This window comes from Lissotriton helveticus, chromosome 5_1 (assembly GCF_964261635.1).
Source record: "Lissotriton helveticus chromosome 5_1, aLisHel1.1, whole genome shotgun sequence".
In the NCBI taxonomy this organism is placed as follows: Eukaryota; Metazoa; Chordata; class Amphibia; order Caudata; family Salamandridae; genus Lissotriton; species Lissotriton helveticus.
Window position 1 is genome coordinate 493216816 of NC_136065.1, and position 25160 is coordinate 493241975.

General features: G+C 43.0%; 1 long non-coding RNA gene across 1 annotated transcript in view; it reads left to right on the plus strand.

Moving 5' to 3' along the window:
* Window positions 1-392: 392 nt before the first annotated feature.
* Window positions 393-25160, plus strand: part of LOC144754691 (uncharacterized) — a 220140-nt gene continuing 195372 nt past the window's right edge. Inside the window, exons 1-2 of the long non-coding RNA XR_013594757.1 lie at window positions 393-464; window positions 1780-1888. This is a non-coding gene — a long non-coding RNA (uncharacterized LOC144754691). The remainder of the gene's footprint in view (window positions 465-1779; window positions 1889-25160) is intronic.

Consider the following 25160-nt stretch of genomic DNA (forward strand, 5'->3'; position numbering starts at 1 on the left):
TAAGATTTCACTGCGTCACTTCTAAGACACAAATGCGTCAATTTCTTACGCCTGCCTCACAGCAGGCGTAAGACTGACGCAGGCCCTTTCACATGGGGCTTGCCTCATGTGAAAGGACACATTGCTGGAGTTGCGTCACTTTTGTGTCACGCTCCAGCAATGCGTCACTTTTGCGCCATACAGATACGTCAGAAATACTGACGTATCTGTAACTCCTTGCGCCATGATGCGTCATACTGTAAATATGACGCATCATTGGTGTCACAAGGAGGGGGCAGTGAAAAGTGACGCATCACTGTTTTCACGCAGCAGTGCGTCACTTTTCATAAATGAGCCCAGAATGTCCACCCCCGGGCAGCTTTGGGCAAGTGGAACATTCCACTGGACAGGTGTGCAGTCATTGGCTGCTCGCAGGCGACTGACGGTTGGCGACCGCCGTTAGTTATTCAGGCTCAGGCTGTGAGGTAGGGAGCTGGTCTAATAGAATATGCTGTTGTTTTTCAAAGTAATCCAACTTTATGTATGGCTGAATCACTGGCAACCGTTAGAGAAGCCTTGAAACCCCTCTGCGATGCCAGATGGGAGGCTTTATTACAGCCTAGGGTTCTGTCACAGACTTGGGTGGGAATGGAGCAGCCGAGGCGGGTAGCTGCTGATGGTGTAACAGCTGCCGTTTTGGCTTGCTCGTCGGTTGATAATTCCCCCAGGATTATTAAAGCTGTCCCCAGAGCGCGTAATAAAGGTTTAGAAAATGGTACAGGAGAGGCTTCCATTACCTCCTCAGTGCTCGGTTCCTTTTCGTCTGTGAGGCGAGAGAGTGGTCATACACGTTGCAGCCTTATAGGTCTGGCTGTGTTAAGCTCCTTAAGGAGCAAAAGGAATTAAAGGGGAGGCCAAGGTGACACGTGAGAGCTCTTTATCACCCCCTAGTGGGCTAACAACAGAAGGGAGATCTTTTGGAAGATTAAATGATTCAGAAATGACAGTTTCTAATAAACCAGGCATTCCCATATTTAAAGAGATGTTACATTTTAAGGGCAGTGAGACTTCTGTAAACATTGGGGAGAGTTCTTTATCTCCAATAGTGTGGAGTGTAACAGGTGACAACGTAGTACATACAATGCATTCTCCTGTTTTATTATCAAAAGTTGAAGAGAGTGCCAAATCGTCAGACCAGGTAAAAATGATAAATAATCAAAATAGGGTAAATAGCCAATTGAAGTATAATGTTCAAGTCAAAAAAGACGCAGCTCTTGTAAAACGTATTAACACAGCAGTGATAGGTGGGAAATGGATTTGGGTGCCTAGTGATGTGGATAGAGAAACAGAATTAATACATTTAAGGGACGAAGAAGTTCCAGAGTCTGCAAGTTTCAGCACCTTGCAGAACCACGATGGGAAAATACTGCATAAAGGTGCAAGGTACAACAAGTAATTTCTGGACAGGTCGCAAGCGTCCTGTTGTCACCAGTCTGAAGAGAGGGATGATTTTGATGCAATCCTCCCGACTTTGTGGGATCAGAAATGTGCTTCTCAGTCTTCAAGAACAATTGATTGGAGGTCATTTGATGGTGGAGTTGGGGATGGTGAATGCCCGGGCGTGAGTGTGATTAATAAGGATGTGCAGTTGAAAGGGGTGGTAGATTATGAGGATGATATTGAAGAATTGGCGGATGGGAACATTTTTGATGATGTTGATGAGAGTGTTTTTGTTGTGGGTAACAGGGTGGAGCAGGGGGGGAGGTTTCTAAATGTTTGTCCAAAAATCATATTTTACAGGATAAGGAGAACGGGGAGTCTTGGTTCAGACACAACGGGGGAAAAAGATGTCAAGATGGGGAGACAACGAAAAGATCATCGCTGGATATGGGCAACACACTAGGAACAGGTGAGAGCCATGGGCCAAGGTATTTGAATACTAGTAGCGTATGCTATAAGAGAAGCAAAATGTCATATCTTAAATTAGTGGATAAAAATGTGGGGACGGAGTGTTTTTCAGAAGACGTTGAGCTATCCAAGTTAAGTAAAGAATGTAAATCTATACAGGATGACGAAGTAGGTGGGTTTAATGATGAACTAACCAGATCTGTGGGAGGTACTGAGAAAAATGAAACAGAAAAAGAAGAGAGATCTAGAAATGAAGGTTTAAAATGTGTGCCTTATATGGGGCTTTCTATGCCATTAGGTGCAAATTTGAATAAAGTGACTAAAGATAAAATATGGACGGGCGAATTTGTGGTTGTATTTAAACTGCTTCACAGAGAGATCCAATCAAATGAGGGGTCGAGGGAAGAAGCATGGGAGTTAGCAAAAAGACTTAGGGCCAGATGTATGTAATCCCCGATTACCGATTCTTAAATACCGAATCATACCGATTCGGTATTTAAGAACTGGCAATCGGGATGTAGGTATATTTACCGAATCAATTACCGAATCGGTAAGATTCGGTAATTACCGAATCGGTATTTACCGATTCGGTAATTGCCATTGATTCCTATGGGCCTTGAGGCCCATAGGAATCAATGTCAATTACAGAATCGGTAAATACCGATTCGGTAAAATTACCGAATTTACAAGGGGGACAGGGTGTCACTTTGACACCCTGTTGCACCCCTGATTCTGGCTTGTGTGCAATGTGACACACATACATGCCCTTAGGACATGTATGTGTGCCACATGGCACAGGTGTACTTGCACAGATGTGCATGTACACAGGAATTCGTTATTTTCCATGAGATAGTGTTTCATGGTAAATAACGAATTCTAAAGGGCCTGTGGCACTATTTTAAGTGCCACATACATCTGGAATTACCGATTCGGTAAATATACCGAGTCGGTATTTTACTGAATCTGTAAATTTACCGAATCGGTAAATTTACAGATTCTGTAAAATCCGGGCCCCCTACATCTCAAAAACCAATTACCGGTCGGTAACGCCCGAAATCAGCCGTTACTGACCGGTAATTGGCGACCTACATTTGGCCCTTAGGGTGCTAACAACGATTGATACTTGGATATCAGCATTTTTAATATTTGTGAGTGTCTATTGTGAAAAATGTCCTGAAAGAGCAGTAGCCATCTTAAAATACATTGACACTATTAGGAAAGCACACATGGAATTTGGGGGATTTGTTTGGCTACATTATGATGGGGAATTTCGAGCTCCTTTGGTTCTTCTCCCAGAAAAACCTTGGGTGGAAGTGGATAATGAGTTATGGGTGCAGTGGATGTACCCTCAAAGACCCCCCGCCTACGATGCACACTGCAAGTGGCTTAGCAGTAACACATCACCCTTTTCTTGCTAAGGTTATTGTCAAAAGAACTCTTGCAGGTACAAACACGAGTGTTCGAAATGTGGAAGGAAACATTCCATATTGCAATGTTTCGGGGACCAAGCAAACTGGGGAGGTTTTGGTCAAGGCAGGGGGAGAGGCAGCACATTTCAGCCTGGTTACAAGGGTTTATACACTAATTGGTGTAGAAAGTTTATATTTTTCGCTAAAGTTTTACACCAACAGGGAAGAGGCAGCAAGGCTGCAGTGGGGATTTAAAGAAGGTTACAGATTAGGCTACCAGGGCCCTAGATGTCGTAGATTTGCAAAGAATCTTAAGTCAGCAAATGAATATCCACAAGTGGTAAAACAAAAGTTATTTACAGAAGTTTTGGAAGGAAGAATGACGGGTCCTTTTTCTTCGTGGTCTTTATCTAATCTCATAGTGTCTCCTTTAGGAGTAATACCTAAGAAAACAATGGATGAATTTCAAATGATTCAACACCTCTCCTGGCCTCAAGATTGTTCGGTAAATTATTTTATATTAAAGGATGATACCATGGTACAGTTTGCATCAATAGACATAGCCTTGGGTTTGATCAGAAAGTGGGCACAAAAGCACAATTGGCTAAGTGCGATATTAAATCAGCTTCTAGGCTGTTACCAGTTCACCCTTTAGATTTGGCATCGCTAGGCATTCATTTTGAAGATCAGGTTTTTGTGGAGAAAGTACTACCCATGGGATGTGCCATTTCTTGCAATCTTTTGAGGCCTTTAGTACTTTTTTGCAGTTGTGTTTTTCTTACAGATCAGGATATGTTAACGTCACTCATTATTTAGACGATTTTTTGTTCATTGGTTCAGCTGGTACACAAGAGTGTGAGAGGGCCCTTTGTCAATTTGAGTTGTTTTCTAAGGAACTTGGCATGCCCTTAGCGGCTGAGAAGACAGAAGGACCTTCAACCGGTAAACAACCTTTACAACGCAACTTTTACCACGCAGTGCCTTTACAACGCAACTTTTACAACGCAAACCATTACAACGCATTGCGCTGGGGGGCGCTCTAGGATAGGGAATATGTTTAATGTACTATCCAACACCTTCCCTACTATCCACGGGGACTGGAGTTGGAATAGTAAATTAAACAATTCACTATCCAGCACCTAAAAGCACTATGCGTTGTAAAAACCGTGTTGTAAAAGCATGCGATGTAAAAGCATGCGTTGTAATGTCATACATCCCCTTCAACCTGGTTAGTTTTTCCTGGCATTGAGTTAGACACTGTTAAAATGGAGGCAAGATTACCGGACAAGAAAGTACAGGAAATTATCAAACTGTTAGAACAAGCCAAATTATCTCCTAAATTAACTTTGAATCAAACTCAATGTCTAATAGGGCATCTGAATTTTGCTTGCCGTCTGGTAAAAGCCGGTAGAGCCTTTTGTAGAAGGCTAGGGTTTGCTATGTCCGGGGCCACCCTGCCACATCCCAAGATTAGGATTTCAGCAGCAATGAGGGCTGATTTTGACGTTTGGCTAATGTTTTTGAGAGCATTCAATGGAGTCAATATGTGGTCACTGGATGAGGAATTTTTATGGTTGATACACATTTTTTCAGACGCTGCAGGAGCTAATGGTTATTGGCTCTTTTGCGAAGGCAGGTGGTGCGCTGAGAAATGGCCATAGAGATGGATTTCTGAAGGGAGAAGTATAGCCTTTTTTAAATGTTTTCCTTTGTTAGTAGCCTTAGCTTTATGGGGTACTAAACTGGCAAAAAAGACGGTCATCATTTACGTTGACAATAAGACTGTGGTAATTTAATCAATGATCAGAAAGCTAAAGAGAAACCTCTACTGCAATTGTTACAAATATTTAAGGTAGGTTGTCTGATGTATAACATAATTTTTAAAGCTAAACATGTACCAGGAGCAGATAACAATATCGCAGAGGCATTATATCATTTCCAGTGGCAGAAATTCTGTGGTTTGACGCCAGGAGCAGGTCTGCGAAAAACTCAGTAGCTTAAAGAATAGCATGGTTAGAATTTTTGGAGTCAGGTGTAGCTTATAAGACACATAGTTTAAAAGGTTTAAAGGAGGCATAGAGAGGATGTGCTACATTTCATTATGGCTAACATAGAAAGAAACATTTCAGCCACTACGATTGCTGGAAAATTGGCAGGCCTGAATTTTTATGGAAATTGTTTCTGGGGTAATGAGCTATCTGCAGGTGAGATGGGGAGGCGACTTTTGCAAGGTTGAGCAAAAGAGAAGAAGAGAGGTCAGCGTGTCAGAGAGCCTGTATCATTGAATATGTTATGTGCCATAATAAAGAACTTACCTGTCATGTGTTTTTCCCATTTTGAATATTTATTATTTAAACTATGCATGAGTTGATTGTTTTTTGGAGCTTTTAGAATTTCAGAGCTGTTAGGTAAAGGTCTTAATGATGATCTCAAAGTTAGAAATGTGGTTACTGCCAAGGAAGCAACAAGGATTTTTCTGGGGTTTCCTGGGGAAATCCAAAATGGATCAGGTAGATATGTAGTGTAGTTCCTATATTCCCAATAGGCTCTGCGCATTGGAATAACATAAATGGCAGTTTAGACGTAGGACTGAGGTCATCTAGGTCTCTACTGAATATGTCAGACTTAATTAGGTTTGCCAGCTAGCTCAGAGGTCACTAGAAACTTTCTCGAATGTTCAGGAAGGAGTTAACTTTCCTGATTAGACAAGAAGGGATTAGTTTCTGACAACCGCATAAACATGACAACTTTGCTCCCTCAGAATAAAGAGTATATCTCCAGAGTCGTGTGAAAACAATAGACAGCTATTTCACTCAGTCAATCGTGCGTACTTAATTTCACCAGAGTGCAGAGAAATAGAGTGACGGGAGTTTTCAATAAAAGTTGTTATTTATTGAGCAGTCTTCTTTCTCATGCAAGAGAAGTGAGTTGCCACAATTGCAATACTTATCATGAAGTAAAGTGCGTACAGTAAAAGTAGTATTATGAAATAATACTGTAAAAGCATTAATATGGTTTCTGAGCCATATGATACTTTAAAACGGATAAAATATATACATACATAAAAACATTGACTAAACGTACTCAACTGGTGTTTCTAAGATACGCCTACCCCGGTGTACCTGACCTAAGCCTTATACGTGGGAAGGAGTAAGTAAGTTGCAGTTTAAGTTAATTTGGTTTTTGCCAAGAATCTGAATCAAGAATTCTCTTAAGGTTTTAATCAGCTCCGTACCTTGGTTTTTAGAGTGAAGGAGGTCTTGTATCTCTTTCTCAGGACTCGATCTCCCATCAACCCGCAAGGGTGACTGGAAACACTGGGGCTGGATTTCTCGGCAGGAGAAAAGACAGCGTCTCTCTCTGTGCTTCAAATGGGAGGGTCGGCTTCCTTCGGCACTCGCATCAGCTGGGCGTTGGGCAAGTAGAAAGCCGCTCTGCTCCAAACCACCGTGTGTTTGCTTAAGGCAACATTGGTACATTTATACCTGGAAGGTGCCGGGTTTGACGTAAGGTTGGACATAAGACGTCACTAAGAACTTACAGTTCTTTCTGGACTCCAGGAGTTCTTGTGCAAATCAAAACAAAAGCAGGGGGAATTCCCGGGCTGCTAGAGGCTTGGTTTGTTTGAAGAACGCGTTGTACTTTCTAAGAGTCTATGGGAGTAGCCTTGCCGTATTTGGACTGCATTGGCTATGACTAAATATGGACATGATTCTTATGCCTTTATAAGGGTATGTTTTGTTATAAACACATAAGGGCATGAATCGGGGATATTTAATTAGGGTCCTAGATACATTCACAACACCCACTCCACGTTTAATGTCCATCATTACTAAATACTAAGCAATACTAAACATATAATGATGCATGTGTGTTTTCCAACCCACCCCAAAATACATAAATGCATTTGAAAATGGTGTATGGTATATACACGGAAATGAGTATTTATACTGTACGCTTTTCAAGCAGTGGTATCATTCAGATAAAGCGTATATAAATATTGGCTGAATGAATTGCGAAAATTACATTTATGAAATGGCTCTTAATACAGAAAAGAAGGTCGAGACCATTTCATCACATATTTATACAATACTGTACATGTGCTAGAGGCTGAGGTAAAATATTGTCTCTAGAGTTCCTAAAAATAGAAGTTCTGTTCTCTAAGAATAGTTCTACTTTAAGCAGAGTACCATGGGCCAGAAAAAAGGTAAATATTTTGGAAGTGGAAAAAATTATTTCGCTTTCAGGGGAAAAAATAGTTCCAATTGTTTTTAGTAGGGTTGTTTATCAAAAACTGAAGGCCGAATTCAGAGTTCAGGGAACGCTGTGTGCTCATTGTTTTTAAAAGTTATTCTCGTTGTTAGGAGAGAACATCATATCAGAGAGGCTTGCGAAAAATTGGTCTACAACAGTCGGTGAAAGTTCGACCAAGTTCGAAAAAGCTGCAATAGTGCATATGAAATAATCATTGCCATCATGGATGTCGGGATCAGCAATGCTCACAGATGGTTGTACCTGTGTGGTGCTGCTTTCATCTCGTACTTCACCGCCACCTAATCGTAATGGTGAAGTCTCAACGAATGCCGTCATCAGAATAGGTAGCCGCTGGGGACAACACGTTGCATGAGCCGTTACCGAACCAAGCAAAGTATCGATATCCATAGGTACTGCTGATGGTAGTGTAAGACAGACGTCCAACACGCATTCTTCTCCGCATAGCAGACATCGAAGCACAGGTAAGATGCAATCTTGCCAGATTGGTCTGAATGAAAGAAAGTTTAAGAAACCAAGTTGTATTCAGATCTCTTAGTCGGGCAAATCCGAGGACTCTAGTGATTCGGTCTCGGTAGCGTATTGCTAGGATCGTTTCTTCCACCGTAGCTGAAGTTTTTTCTGTGGCTTGGCTTGCCATATCGGAGCAGAAGGATCAAAAATAAAATTCCTGCTACGAGTCCCAAAAGAAGAGGAAGGCCGCCGAATAACGAATGCACAAAATTCGGGAAAATGCCCAGAACTCTTTCAAAGGGTGCTAACAGCACCGAAAAAATTGTCTTAAATACATGTGCGATGCCACTGGTATCAGACATGTTTAAGATTTGACCTAACATTTCTACGAAATGGACGGGGCAATTTGTCGTTAATAGGGTATGTATCTCTGCTGCTGTCCTTGCAACTTGCAGATCATACGTCTCTTTGGACGAGGTTAAAGGCACAGTTGTCTGTAAAAGAATAGACTTCATTCTGCTTAAAGTATCAATTCGAATAGAAGAGATATTCAAAGAAGGCGATATTGCCGCCTCCATGTCTGGATTGCTGTTTGGATACAATACTTGCATACAGCAAATAACCCTGGAAGTAACGGTTACGAGATAGGCTTTTCCTGGCATCATGCCACAACAGCTGTGGTCACTTATTAGAACGTAGCTGCCATTGGAAAGCTGTCTGAAAAAAGGCTCTATGTGTGTTGCAGGAGTGCCATGCAGGTGACATGAAAGGTTATTTGTGAACCTTCGCAGGCTCCATGCAAGTTAATACCTTGACACAGAAGTGTACCGCTTAGTGATTTTTTTACAATTGTTACCACTAAGGAATACCTCTTTTTTCCCTTCACTATAACATTTATGTGTGTAAGGTAAGTTCCAGGTTGATTTGCTGAACACAAGCCCGCAGTAGAGATTTACCACTCCTGAGGCGAGATAGCCGGGAGCTCGTTCGCATATTTTAACAATTTGATCTTAAAAACTGCTTTTAAAAACAAAACTGTATTCTGCACTGTTGCACTTTCCCCCTGAGCACTCCCCCCACCTCACCTGATCAGAACTCCCCGCGCTGCCGATCTAAGGGCTGCCGCGGATCAGAGTTCTTGCCGCCATTCTCCGCCCGATCACAGGCCACGCCCATGGATGTAGGCCACGCCCCCTCCGCGAACCCACTTAATAGCGAGCTGAACCCAAGCCCGCAGTAGAGATTTACCACTCCTGAGGCGAGATAGCCGGGAGCTCGTTCGCATATTTTAACAATTTGATCTTAAAAACTGCTTTTAAAAACAAAACTGTATTTTGATCTGTGGCACTTTCCCCCTGAGCACTCCCCCCCACCTCACCTGATCAGAACTCCCCGCGCTGCCGATCTAAGGGCTGCCGCGGGTCGGAGTTCTTGCCGCCATTCTCCGCCTGATCACAGGCCACGCCCACGGACGTAGGCCACGCCCCCTCCGCGAACCCACTTAATAGCGAGCTGAACACCAGCCCGCAGTAGAGATTTACCACTCCTGAGGCGAGATAGCCGGGAGCTCGTTCGCATATTTTAACAATTTGATCTTAAAAACTGCTTTTAAAAACAAAACTGTACTCTGCACTGTTGCACTTTCCCCCTGAGCACTCCCCCCACCTCACCTGACCAGAACTCCCTGTGCTGCCGATCTAAGGGCTGCCGCGGATCGGAGTTCTTGCCGCCATTCTCCGCCCGATCACAGGACACGCCCACAGACGTAGGCCACGCCCCCTCCCCTTTCACTTAACAATGTGCCCCCCTCAAATGCGCAGCGGAAGCGCGCAGCGGGCGCGCCGCCTGTGCGCCAAAGGCAAGCCCGTCTGCGTCCGTCCGCGCCTCGCCCGTGCCTAGTGCCACCCCCTCTGGTCAAAAAATTAGGTAAACAAGAGAAGCTCTACTAAAACTTAAACCAGACCCATCGTCCTGCACTCAACCACTGGACATGATGACCTGGATAGGGTCCTGGAGCTGTAGACTCTGCAGACACAGCCTTGGCCCCAACAATCAAGCGAGAAATCAGCCACCAATACAGGTAAGGAACCTACGGTGCGGACTGATTAACGTCAGGTCCATGGGAAAGCACGATGCACATATCTTTGATCTAATAATGGAAAAGAAGCTAGATTGCCTCTTTATGACGGAAACTTGGTTGACACCCAATAGTAACCCTGATATAACAAACTCCCTCCCCCCAGGATACTTAATCTCCAGAGAGGATAGACCTATTCAGAGGGGTGGAGTGATTGCTATTGCCTACCGTGACACCCTGAACTGCCAAACTTTCACCATACCAGGCCTTAAAGGGGCAGAAAATGTTGGTTTTGCGATAAAAATGCACGACTCCTTCACTTTCTCAGGGGCTTTGATTTACCGACCACCTGGTACACACACTGACTTCATGAACAGCATCGGTGAAGCTGTAGGCAACCTAGCCCTCAAATCAGCCAATTTTACCATCCTGGGAGATGCCAACATACATCTAGATGCTCACTCAGATCAGGCTACAATCTGCTTCACTGATACTATGAATGTACTTGGCCTAAAAATTCTTACCACCTCCGTCACACACAAGACGGGACATATACTTGACTGTATCTGCTCCAATATCGAAGTACTCAAGGTAGACACTCCACAAATAGTAACCTGGACAGACCATAGCTATATCCCGTTCGAATTCCCAGTGATATTCCACTCTCGGACCAAAAAAACGAAAATGTTTCCCCAGGGCCTGCCATGGTAGTACCCTGTTGGAAAGATCTGATTAGGCAATCAGACTTCCTGACAAGAGCAGACAAGTCTAGACCCACTCCGTCAGGAGCTCCTGACAAAGACAGCCAGGCCTTTAGGGAATGGATCAACACACTCATTAAGGGCCAGGAGTCTATACCTCCCTGTCTGAGGACCAGGAGAAAACAGAGACCCACCGCCCGTGGTTCTCTCCCACCCTAAAAGAGGAACAAAAGAAGGTTAGGGCCCTCGAACAGAAGTGGCGACTTAACTATACAGACCTTGACCAAGACATGTATAAAATCGCCCGTCGCCAATATCATGGCTTGATCAAAACAGCCAAAAGAGAATACTATACGGAAGCCATCAATAAAAGCAATAACAAGCAAAAAGAAATCTTCAACATTGTAAATACATTCACTCACCCTAAAACCATGCAGAAAGACATCCCCCCTCACAGACCCTCTGCAACACCATTACAGACTTCTTTGAGGGTAAAATCTTAACGCTGATCAAAGAGTTCCCGCAACCTCATAACCATGAGGAGAGCAAGGCAATCAATTCCAGCTTAATAACTCATACCCTGACCTCTTTTCAACCTGTAAGCCAAGAAGAATCTCAGATAGAAATCCTCAAAATTAAATCAGGATCCCCCTTCGACCCCTGCTGTTGGTGCTCCATTCACTAATAGAGATTGCCAACCCACTCATTAATATCATCATAAATTCCTCACTGAACCACGGTCTGGTCCCCAAAGAATGGAAACTCGCAGCAGTCAAACCCTTGCAAAAAAAAACACTACCGGACCCTTCTACCCTCACAAACCTCCGTCCCATTTCCCTACTGCCAGCTTTCTGCAAACTTACTGAGAAAGCTGTCAATAAACAACTCACTGCTTTCCTGGAAGCCAATAACATCTGGCATCCCAACCAAGCAGGTTTCAGATCCCACCATTCAACAGAATCAGCCCTAATCTTCTCCTCTGAAACCCTCCGTGCAGCACTAGATCAGGGAAAGAAAGCAGTCCTGGTTCTGTTAGACCTGTCCGCGGCGTTTGACACGGTGTCCCATACCATTCTGTTGGACCGTCTAGCTGTGGCAGGAATTGCCGGAACTGCACTGAGCTGGATAAAAAGCTTCCTTGCAAATAGGAGACAAGTGGTGGTCTTAGGACAGTACAGGTCAGAAGAAAAGTTAGTAGGCTCCGGAGTCCCCCAAGGCTCCTGCCTGAGCCCCACACTCTTCAATATATATATGGCGCCACTTATCACCCTCATCTCATCTTTTGGTATAGATACCATTGCATACGCCGATGACACGCAGCTCATTCTGGTGTTGAAGAATGACAACTGTGAAGCCGAAACAAAGCTCCAAAACTGCCTTACCGCCATGTTTAAATGGATGAACCTAAATCATCTCAAGTGCAATACTGGGAAAACTGAAATTCTACCTTTCGGCAAAGGAAATACCTTCAACCCCACATTCTGGTGGCCTGAGGACACCATTGCCCCCCCAAGTACTGCCTCCTTAGTCCGTAACCTAGGGATCAGATTTGACCCCTCCCTGAGCCTCAAACAGCAAGCCACCGCCGTAGCAGGGACCTGCTTCGGAATTATTAAAGGGCTCAGGAAATTTTACGACCTAATTCCCATCTCCGCAAGGAAAACGGTCGCAGTAGCACTCATTACCTCCCGCATCGACTATTGTAATAGTCTTTATGCAGGGACCAACAAAGAAGTCTGCCACATATTACAAATTGTACAGCATGCTGCAGCCAGACTAGTGTTAGGATGGAAAAAGAGAACCTCGGCCACAGCAGCAATGAACATCCTACACTGGCTGCCCATCTACAAAAGGGTGCTCTTCAAAATTCTACTGATCACTTTCAGGGCTTTCAATGGAAAGGGACCCAACTACATACTGAAAATGTTCAAGCATTACAGCCCCACGCGATGCCTCAGGTCTCAAGGGGCCAATCTTCTCACCATTCCCAAATTCAGACTTAAGATGACAGGAGGAAAATCCCTGGCGGTACGAGGCTCCAAGGCCTGGAACCTTCTCCCCTCTCATCTCCGTCAAATCCCCACAGAAGCAATCTTCAGAAAGGCCCTCAAAACTTGGATCTTCACTCTTTCCGAACAGCAATGTAAAAACCTAGTCTAGATACTTCCCCTTTCCCCTCCATATCGACCAGGGTTCTTAAATCTCTTCTTCAGCGCAAAGATGCTCCTTGGAGTGCAACCTGCGCTTTATAAAAACCCCATCACATTTGATGTATCCTTTACCCAACCTTTCATACAGGCCTGCTGGTATATATTTTTGGCAATACTTAAACTGGAAAGTTGTTATCGGAATTGTAATTGTTCCGTGTATTATCCACTCAATGACAGGTCTCTCTGACATTGTCAATGGTAATCTCTCAAGTTTTTCAATGCTCAGAATCGTATAGTCTGCTCCTTTTTTTGCCAAACTGATTTGTTTATCAGTAAGGTTAAAGATAGAAAATAATGACGTTATGTTGATTAGACGCCATGGCACGTAGCCTGAACGCAGGTTTTGCAACGTCCAGCCTAGCTGTATAGTAGAACGCAATTGGGACTGACCATGTTGTAACATTAGCAAGTCCTGCTCTATTATATCAATAGCAGATGATACAATGCTGTCCAGTGAATAAATTCTGGAGGACAGAGTCGGTAACCCATTGTCCACTACAGAAAGTGATTTTTCCAAATTTATACGATCAATTTCTCGTATTTTTTCAGCAGTTTCAATTTGCATCACTTTCCAAGCTTCGTTGTAAGCAGCGTATGTCCCAGTGTATATGAAACGTTTTTGGCGCTGTTTGCGAGGTCCCAGTATGAAATACCGCAAGTCAGCACCTTCTTTAAGTAAAGTTAAGTGTTGCTTAATTTCTGGCAGTGTGGACTTCTGTAGCCATTCAAGGCATAATTTCCCTACACTTTATGTTGTAACTATCCCTGGATGTTGTCTCTGGGAATATCTTGGGTCTGGCCTGTTTTGTTTGAACCCCTGTATTTTGTTCAGGAATCTATCTTGACAGTTATTTGTGTCTGTGGGCCAGTTCAACCATGTTTTCCAATCAGGATTTGTTCTGTTTTGGTGTAAAATATGGGATACCTCTATCTCCACATCTGTAGTGCTATTACTATCAGGTATGGGCTTTGTAATAGACGGTTTGTTTAAGTCTTTTATCTTGGCTAAACCAAGACAGGTTGTATGTTGAATGGTGTTATTCAGGAATATTATCTGTTCTGGGATCATGCAGGCTCTAAATATTGCTTCTAGACCTTGTATCTGCCAGTCTTTTGTACCTCAGATGGTTTTTGTCTCAATGTTGTTTTTCCAAAATTCAAAACCAAATGTAGACATTTTATCATAAAATTTTTCAGAATAAATCAATTTAGTATTTGTCAACATTGTTTTCATTCCTGTCTTATTTAACATTTTAAAATAAAACGTTTCTGGATCACTGTTGTTAAACCCTGAGAAGTATGTGAATTTCTCATAGAATGTTTTTGAGCTGCCTTTTTGGCGGAGTTGGACAATGTTCCCATTGGTTATAAGTTAAAACATTTCTAGGATTAGCAGATTTATGCAAATAGTGATGACCATAGTGGTTAAAACAGTACATTTCTTCATAGTTTGATGAACCCTGCAAATAATCGTGTTCTGTGAATTTTGCTGACATTGCTAAATCTGACATCATATTATTAATATTTTCAAAGTCCCAATCATCAGAAACAGTACTTGGTGTCACAAAGTCACTTAATAAAACCTTGAACTGATGTGGATATTTCAAGAGCTCAATCGGACCATAGATTTTGTAATCCGTTTTGTCCCATGCTACCCCACCGGGTATTGGATTGGCTGTGATGTTCACTGATGACAGGTCTCTTTTCTCGATGTGAGGGGATGTGTGAGGCTTTAGGACCAAGTTGATGTTCTGACTTGCTGTGTCCATTGTACTATATTTTCCATCAATAAATCTACCCAAACATAAAACCATTATGAGCCAAAGCAGGAGGAAAAGTACACCTAACACAATCCAAAATTCAATCCATGGTGAAATCAGATATGTTTCTTTTAGTTGGTGAAAAAGTTCAGTCACTTTGTCTTTGAAAGTTTTTGTTGCTGGCGTTTCTTCATGCTCGCTTGGATCTTCAGAAAAGTCATCGAAATTGATGAAGTAGCCAGATGCAGTTCTGTCAATTGTTGGAATTGCTTCTGGATTTTCATTAGTCTTTGGATCTTTCTTTGTTTCATTAGCATAGTCTGATGCTACATTGTTGTAGACAGGTGTTTCTTGACGAACTGTTGCAATTTGGGTTTCAAGAGGCACAAGTTCCATGGCTTTGTTGCATAGTCCTTTTTTATTTACTGCAGGTTTATCAAATGTGATTAGTCTCTCAGTTTGAACCTCTTGGATTTTAGCAAGATTTGGTCTTCTGCTATTTCTTGGGAGTCCACTGGGCCTACTACTTATTATTGGCCACATGATTGTGGTTTTACCAGGTCGATGGATACAACTCAGTTCTCCTTTTTACCAGCAAGGGGCGGTAGTACTACTGATCTTGTTCCGCTGACAGCTAAGACAGGTACTGCTTTTCTGTAAGAAGGCCCAAATTCCTTCTTCACCGCGATCTTTTCTCTGACTAGATCCCCAATCTTTGGAATCCAGACAGGTCTTGCTGGGACAGGTGGTTTTTCTTCAGTGGTCGTTTAGATTTATGTTACTTAGACTTCTTCTTGTTTCATTTAAGTCCTGTAAAACAGCCAAACGGTCTTTGATATCAAAGGATTTTTCTTTCACCACTGAAGTCTGACAATCTAAGTCCTGGATTTTCATTCTAGTGCCGAACAATAGTTCGTAAGGAGTGATACCTCTTATAGAATTTCTTGGCGGGATTGTTAAGACTACGTTGGACACTTGTTAGATGTTTGACCCACCCATCACCCGAACCTAATACCCTCGCCGTCATAGATTGCTTTATGTCACGGTTTTTTCTTTCCACTACCGCATTTCCCTCAGGTATGGAAGGGAGAAGAGTACCACAATGCAATGCCCATGCTGGCCATGGCCTCCTTGTAAGCCCGAGAGCTAAACGCAGGACCCTGGTCAGAATGTAGCATGCCAATTGCGTATGTGCCGATAAAGACTCGCAAATCTTTAATAACAGTTCTGGCATCAGCCGAGCGCTGGGGTCTACATTTTAAGTGAATCTAGTCTTAATAATTATGGGAACGCATTTCTCCGGCTGGATTTCTGCGTATAGATAGCCTGATGCTTTATAATAAAGGTGTCCTGGCAATAGTCTGGTCCGGTTCACAACTGCCATCTCTGTTGCAGTTCTGGCAATCCATTTGCAAAGTTATAAATTTGCAAGCTCTTCCCCGGCCACCAGTATTCTGATTGTAATTCTATTAGAGATTTCAAGATCTCTTGCTGCCTCAGACCCTGTCCCAGGTGTGCTTCTTGAATCAAGTAAGCCATCCGGTTCGTGTTTGGAATTACTCTATCCCCCACTCCAGGGATTTGAGCAAAAGGAACAGAGTTCGCATTTATTATGTATGTATTACTGAGTGGATAGTTGAGAGGTAATGCTGCATAATCGCCTTTTAATGAGGCTTTTACTGCCAGCATGGTTTCTCCATCTATGTGTTTTTTAGAACGCTTTTTTGTGGCTACGGAAGCCGGTTGAACCGCTGCCGCTGTGGCTCTGTTAGCCAATGAATTCCCTGCAACGTGAACGCCATCACGTTGATGACTCAGTGTATGTATCACGTGAGTCTTTCGTAGTTCTTTCTGCAAAAGAACTACTTGTTCCCAAAGTTTTTTATGCTTTATTGTGGCACCTGTGTCATCTTTGTAACCGTTTTTGATCCATGTCTGCATGTCATTATTGTAAGACCTGAAGCAGAAATGCGAATCACACACTATTAGTGTCGGGAATTCGCGATAGGCATTTTCAAGCGCCATCTTTAAAGATCTTATTTCAGCTCGCTGAGCTTTACAGTTTCTGAGTGATTCCGTTTTTGGTATTATCGGTCTGAATTTACCTAAGCGCCAGCGACCTTTAACAATCGCGCACGCTGCATTGTAGGATTTTTTATCCACATCGTAGTATTGTGCAAAAATGTCCATGTAGATTACACAGGTGTACTGTTCTAGAGGCAGAATTTCGATTGGCAGAGGATATTCATATTCGTATTCTAGATCTTCTAGTTTTTTCATTTTTGGGTCATAAGCGTGTTTCACGTCTTCTGCAGCAAGAGAATTTTCCCATTGTATCCATTTTGGGATCTAATGCCACAGCATTTGGAATGCGTGGTCTTGTTACTGCCTCAAGGGCTGATACTGCTGTTAAAACAGATATGCTCTTGCCCTGGGCTAGGGCTCTTTCTTTTGCTACGGCAGTTTGAACTGCAGTTAGAATTTTTTCAGTTGAACTGAATTTCATTTCAGTTTGTGTGTACAAGTGTGATTTATAAGCTATTGGTACAGTTTCTCCCTCATTAGAGGTCAGGTACGTGAATCCGCATCTTCCTCGGATGACTCGGATTACAAGGTTGCGTACGTTTTCGCGTGTTTGCAATTTTGTTTTAGTTAACATGTCTGTTTGTAATGATCTTAAAATTTCTGTGTGTTTCTGAGTCCAATTAATTGGTTTGAAATCAGGTTTTATTAATCCATAGAGAGGTTTAACCCTCTCTGCATAATTTAGAATGTATGTTCTTCCGAAATTCAGGAAACCTAGTATTGATTGCAAGTTCTTCAGCGTTTTTGGTGCTTGGAGGACAGCACACTTCTCTAAGAAGTTGTCTGCTAGGCTTTTGCAGTACAAAAGGGGGGGGTGATGGACGGAGCGTCCATCACCACCCCCTTTTGTACCGCTTTTGGCCGCCATAAGTGTGGCAGGGTATGCTCAGACGTGAGTCCCTTGCTCACTTTGCCACTGGATTCAAGCAAGCCGGGCTGAAGACAGCTGGAATGCCAGAAACCGGTCCTCGGAAGCTTGTTTCCGGTCCAGGGAAGACATGGCTTGGCAGTTCGGGCTGGACTGTTCCCATGAGGCACAGGGTCAGACTGATTTGCATATAGCCATGTCTGAACTGGGTGGCAGAGTGGGCTAAAGAACGGTGAAGGATTAAACCCAGATCTTTTGACTGGGTGTGAGTGTTTGATTGATTCAGATGCTCCGTCCATCACCACCCCCTTTTGTACCGCTTTTGGCCGCCATAAGTGTGGCAGGGTATGCTCAGACGTGAGTCCCTTGCTCACTTTGCCACTGGATTCAAGCAAGCCGGGCTGAAGACGGCTGAAATGCCAGAAACCGGTCCTCTGAAGCTTGTTTCCGGTCCAGGGAAGACATGGCTTGGCAGTTCGGGCTGGACTGTTCCCATGAGGCACAGGGTCAGACTGATTTGCATATAGCCATGTCTGAACTGGGGTGCCAGAGTGGGCTAAAGAACGGTGATGGAGTAAACCCAGATCTTTTGACTGGGTGTGAGTGTTTGATTGATTCAGATGCTCCGTCCATCACCACCCCCGTTTGTACTGCTAGGTTTTTGCCTTCACTTGATAATTCATATCCTAAAAACAGGACAGTTAAATGGGCAATTCGTGACTTTTTAAAGTTGAATTTGTACCCTTCAGCTGCGAACCCAAGTATTATGGTGTTCACTCTTTTTAAGTGAGTCTCCAGGTCATCGTCTGTGAGATAGATGTCGTCGACATAAGATAATGCCTCATCATCATATATTTGTAGTAACTCTGTTACCCTTGCTGAGAATAATCCAGGGCTATTCTTGAATCCCTGTGGGAGTCGACAGAATTGGTTTTGCGCCCCCATACAGGAGAAAGCGGTCAAATACCTGCTTTCAGGTGCTATATTTTCCATTAGAGGTATCTAATGTCGTTTTATATTTTTTGCGCACGATGTTATACATTAGTGCTGCACTGTGTGAGTTTTGTACTGCAAATGTTTTGCAGCAGGAGTTTAGGTGTCTGTAGTCCAAAACTAGACGATATGAATCGTCTGGCTTGGAGACAGGAAACAAAGGAGTGTTCATTTGTGAGGTGCATGTTTCAATCACCCCCTGATATTCAAGTTGATCTAAGATCTCCCTGACTTGCTTTTTAGCTTCTTGCTTAACTGGGTACTGCCTTTGTGCAGTTGGTTGATTTTTTAACTGGATTTTGTGGTGAGGAGAATCCTCATCCCATCCTACATGATTTTTATATAATGCAGGGGCTTGGGCTACTGCCCATTTTCTTGCAAATGTGTATTTTTATGAATTGGAATGTGATTTGAGAAGGCAGGCATTATCATTTCTTCGCCATGTGGGCACTCCCTGACAACCTCTGGTGGCCAGTCTTTCTCAGCTAACAGGATGTCATAGCCTTTCGAAAGGTTATCCCAAAAGAGACCCTTTACTTTCCTAGTTTTGTCCCCCTCTACACGCAATGTTATTTCGTATAATTTATGGGGTTTGCTAACTCTGGTGTCTGCAGTTTCCACTTGAATGTATTCATTCGTGTCCACTGTCTCCAGAAGATTCATCAGGATCTTGCGAGCTATGGTTACTTCTACTGCGCTGTCTAGCATTGTCTAGGCCCACTCTCTGTTTTTCAGTTGTGTCCTCAGTATCCTCGGCATGTTTTATTTTAATACTGGCTACCTTCTTTTTTGGAAATTGTAATTTTATACTTTGATGAGCAGGTTCTTTGTCTTTGGACTTGACGTGCTCTTCCTTGTGTTCTGACCGTCCTCTTCTTTCCGATTTCTGTGAGGAAGTCTGAAAAGATCGAGAGGGACGTGTATCAATATCTTGATATCTGTCAGGTTTTCTCAATTTATCCCTATCTCTAAGGTTGTATCTTTTCTCAGAGGGCTCCCTCTGGGGAGACTTGCCTCCTCGTTCTGGAGATCTATCTCTCCGTTGAGGAGACCTTCCTCTGGACTGAAACCGTTTTTCTCTGGGAGTGGATTGTTTATTACCCTCCCAACTCTTTTTTGGAGTGTTGAGATTATTTTCAATAAAGGTTTTTTCAGGATTTTCAGTTAGTTGGGGTTTCAGTGGTTTCCCACCCAAACTATCTCTACCTAGTTCTTCATAGGATTTTTCTATGATTCTGGCAAGTTCGAAAGGTTGTTCTGCTATATCTGTTTCTTTCCATTTCTGGCGGATTGCCACAGATGCTGCTTCTCCTTTTATGTTGGCTAGTAATATAGCCAAGACTTGCTTAAAGTCTTTCAGTAATTTCATACCTAGAATTAAAGCAGGTTCTGGACCGTATTCATTTTGAATCTGTCCTAATACGTCTGGTATAACCGCCATAGACGGAACACCATGTGTTTTTGTGTATATCGAAGCAAAGACTGTGCCCCAAGTGTCACAGTCCTCCACATGTGGTGCGATCCCCATTGGAAGGCAGATAGTCAGAATTCTGTGTTTCTCATGAGGTGTAGTATCAGGAAATACTGCCTCTATTTGAGTGATTTTTTGTGCTAACCAGAATGGAATTTGTTGCCGTTTTGCGGGTATTTTGCCAATGGCTGATTGTATATTCTGTGGTGTGATTTTATTTGTGTTCCCCTGGTGAGGGGTGGTCTGTGGAATTCTTATTGCTGGTTGGACTGTTGAAGTCCGCATGACATATTGGACCAATTGTCTATGTATTTTGATAAGTAGTTTTAGCTGAGCTAAAAGTTCCCGGTCTGACATTTTTTCAATGTCTGGATGTGGTGTGTAGCTGGCTAGAACCGGCCACGGGGCTCCTGGTCTACCTAGTGGACCGAGCCTGGTGATGTGATTTTGATATTTTAGGGCGCCTTTAAACCAGAGCATGTGCTCTTGGTATGTTAGTGGAATTTCAACGTCCTCGAAAGGAGCGTATTCATCCGGAGGTTCCGCTATTTTGTAATAGTAGAAATCTTGTGTCACAGCGTGTGCTGCTGGAAAATGTATCCATGAATAGAATACCTCTGTCTGCCGATATTCATGGGCCTCTACCACAAATATGACTGTACCACCTCTTGGTGATAGTCCATTTTCTATAAGTTTAAGAGTTATAGTTTTTCTTACATTGACTGGAATGATTATAGCCTTCGGGTCATTCTGTTGGAGAGTTGTGTCATCTAACAACAGTTGAGTTGCCAAAGCATCTCTTTCTTTATCCTCTTCACCTTCCGGCATTTTACTGACAGAAAGTTTTTTTGTTGCAGATCAAGTTTCAAGGAAACAAAGATTAGGTGCACAATATTTTGGTACACTGTATCCTTCAACGTTGACTAAACCAAAAATTAATACATAGGAATCTCTTCCTACTAAGTTCCGGCGGATATTAACCTTTTACCCACTCCAGACGTCTTTTGGAGTTTTTACGGGAAAAGGGGTCTGTGTGAAAAGCACGACTGAGTTACTCTAGTGCCTTGCGTTAGATTATCGCCTTACCAAACGTTGGGCGCCATGTAGTGTAGTTCCTATATTCCCAATAGGCTCTGCGCATTGGAATAACATAAACGGCAGTTTAGACGTAGGACTGAGGTCATCTAGGTCTCTGCTGAATATGTTAGACTTAATTAGGTTTGCCAGCTAGCTCAGAGGTCACTAGAAACTTTCTCGAATGTTCAGGAAGGAGTTAACTTTCCTGATTAGACAAGAAGGGATTAGTTTCTGACAACCGCATAAACATGACAACTTTGCTCCCTCAGAATAAAGAGAATATCTCCAGGGTCGTGTGAAAACAATAGACAGCTATTTCGCTTAGTCAATCGTGCATACTTAATTTCACCAGAGTGCAGAGAAATAGAGAGACGGGCGGTTTCAATAAAAGTTGTTATTTATTGAGCAGTCTTCTTTCTCATGTAAGAGAAGTGAGTTGCCACAATTGCAAAACGTATCATGAAGTAAAGTGCGTACAGTAAAAGTAGTGTTATGAAATAATACTGTAAAAGCATTAATATGGTTTCTGAGCCATATGATACTTTAAAACGGATAAAATATATACATACATAAAAACATTGACTAAACGTACTGAACAGGTGCTTCTAAGATACGCCTACCCCGGTGTACCTGACCTAAGCCTAATACGTGGGAAGGAGTAAGTAAGTTGCAGTTTAAGTTAATTTGGTGTTTGCCAAGAATCTGAATCAAGAATTCTCTTAAGGTTTTAATCAGCTCCGTACCTTGGTTTTTAGAATGAAGGAGGTCTTGTATCTCTCTCTCAGGACTCAATCTCCCAGCAACCCGCAGGGTGACTGGAAACACTGGGGCTGGATTTCTCGGCAGGAGAAAAGACAGCGTCTCTCTCAGTGCGTCAAATGGGAGGGTCGGCTTCCTTCGGCACTCGCATCAGCTGGGCGTCGGGCAAGTAAATAGCCGCTCTGCTCCAAACCACCGTGTGTTTGCTTAAGGCAACGTTGGTATATTTATACCTGGAAGGTGCCGGGTTTGACGTAAGGTTGGACATAAGACGTCACTAAGAACTTACAGTTCTTTCTGGACTCCAGGAGTTCTTGTGCAAATCAAAACAAAAGCAGGGGGAATTCCCGGGCTGCTAGAGGCTTGGTTTGTTTAAAGAACGCGTTGTACTTTCTAGGAGTCTACGGGAGTAGCCTTGCCGTATTTGGACTGCATTGGCTATGACTAAATATGGACATGATTCTTATGCCTTTATAAGGGTATGTTTTGTTATAACTACATAAGGGCATGAATCAGGGATATTTAATTAGGGTCCTAGATACATTTACAACAGGTAAAGGAGCAAATGTTACTCTTCGGAAAATATGCGGTTCATTATGTCCAATGAAAGCCTAGCAGGATTTAAAGTCTGTGGGTGGTGCTTCTTTTTAATTTGATTTTAGACATCAAGACAGCTCTCGTTTTAAGGCTTCTTAGGTATTGGCGGTAATGAGAATAGCCTTGTGCCATTTGAGAGAGGATTGTTCTCGTATTGGTATGCACTCTTTTACAATTAGTGCAGCTTCCAAAGCTGCTACGTTGAGTTTCTCCATCAAAGAGGTCAAGAGTTTAGGTCGATGGTCTTCAGACTGTTGTTAAGATATATTAGAAATGTAGAAGTTCTTTAGAGTTTATATAAGTGTTAACGTTGTGTTTCATTTTCAGGTCAGATTTCGGGTCCTCCTGTGCCTCTTGTGACCATTTGGATAATTGGACATTCTTTTGTAAAATGGGATGCGAAACAAGCAGAAAAAATAAATTTTGGAAAAAATCTAGGTTTTTGTTGTGATGACATAAAAATTGTGTGGTGGAGGAGCGGGGGGGGGGCATGAAATGAGGCAAGTTATTGCCATGGTTAAGTGAATTATTAGCTGTAAGAAAATGTCCTGATGTTTTGTTTCTGCATTTGGGAGAAAATGATTTAGTTAAATTGTCAGGTTTAGGTTTAATAATAGAGATGAAATCGGGTTTTGAATTGATTTCCAGATCTTTGGTCAAGACAAAGTTGATTTTTACAGCGCTTGTGCCTAGGAGGGTATGGCGGGGGGGTTCAGAGAAGTACACACCTGTCGAGAGGGCAAGGAGAAAAGTTAAGAGAGAGATGCATCGCTTTTGCAACATCAATGGGATAAGCTGGTTGACTCACAATGACATAACTAAAGAAGATTTTCGATTTTTTAGCAAGATGGAGTTCACCTTTCTTTAATAGGTAACAAATTATATCTATTTAATGTAAAATAAAAGTTAGCAGTTACCTTAGCTTTAAACACCTGGGTGCAGATTTACAAGCCCCTTGCGCCACATTTGCGTCACTTTTAACATGGAAAAAATGACGCAAAAGTGGCGCAAGGGACTTGTAAATATGCCCCCTGGTGTTAATATGGGGGCTGTTGAGGCGACAGTCCTTTGTCTCATGGCTCTCTAGCTCGAGCAAAATTTTGGGAGCTAGCTGTTGTGGTGGCAGTGCTTTGATAAGATTGTTTTTTTATTTTTCTATGGATTTCTTTACTACACTGTGCCATTTTTGCACCCTATTCAAGAACTTTCATTCGTATATATTGACATTGGAAGTAATGGGGGGACAGGAAAAACGCCTGGTCAGGGTTTTTCCTGGTGGCAGAAATTGAGGAGATCGAGACAGGCAGGAAGGGTTGTGGCATTCAGACAAGGTTTGGCCAGAGGGAACACAGGGGAGCGATGAATGAGGTAGGGGGAAGTCAGGGCATGAAAGAAAGGAGTTGGTGAGGATGGTTGGTTAGAAGAATGTTTTGGGAAGTTTTTACTGTGTGGAATGGCTCGAGGCTGGGGGTGTTTGGATATTGACTTTGTATTAGTGAGGCTTTGTTTATATTTTTGTAAAAACGTTAAACTGCATTCCTGTCCAAATAAAGCAGCCTTTTACCCCTATCTGGCCTGGTTATTTTGCATATCGCCTGAGGACTGCTTGCCAGGACTTCAATTCCCAGCATCTCTTTTTGGTTCCATGGTGAAGACATCATGTAGCGTCTCTGCAGGCTCTTTTTCAAAAACAATTGAAACACGAACATGCCATCATCTTGACGCTCACAGACCGACCGGGTCGGCAGAGGACTTGTGCAAAGGTACATGGTTTTTAGCTTTCCCCACACTATTTTAATTCATGTTCTTACAGACATCCAGTGCCTGGATAGACTTCCTCCCAGACGTGTCGCTGTACATACTGTGCAGATCCACCCAGGGCCCAGCCAGCTTCCACCTCACTCTATAGTGGAGTCCGGATATAACGCCTACTTTCTCTGATGGGGAATTATGTTTATATGTGCAGAGTAGCAGAAATGCTTGGTGTGGTGGAAAGGCTCACTTTTTTGGCTTCCTGTCTCTCTCTCTCTCTCCCTCTCCAATTCCAAGCCACCACTTACCTATGTATCTATATGTTTGTATGTCTAGCTATCTTCTGTTTTCCTTACTATTGCTGTTGATTTTAATACTTGGCCACAGGTTCAATAACCATTTGTTTTGGCTTGCTGCAGCCATTGTTATTTTCATCAGTTGATTGGGTACAGCGCCAAGAGACCACTATATGTACTATATGCGCGCTTTTTAAGTGAATAACATCACACAGTATTCATTTTTAGGTCTCGCCTGTCGATGCGCATGCGCATCGAGCAAGCGAGACTATGGGGGCTTATCCACTCTTTGTCCAACTTGCAAGGAATCGTGGCGATTCCTTGCAGTGCCCGTGACTTTTAAGCTCAATGCGCATGCGCATTGAGCTTAAAAGCGCGTGCACATGCCCCCAGCCGCCTGCCTTGCCTACTCTCCCAGCTGGTGCCGCTCCACCCCCTGCGGCATCAAAGGCTTTCACGGCCGGCCGGCCATGCTTTCAGTTTCACGACCGGC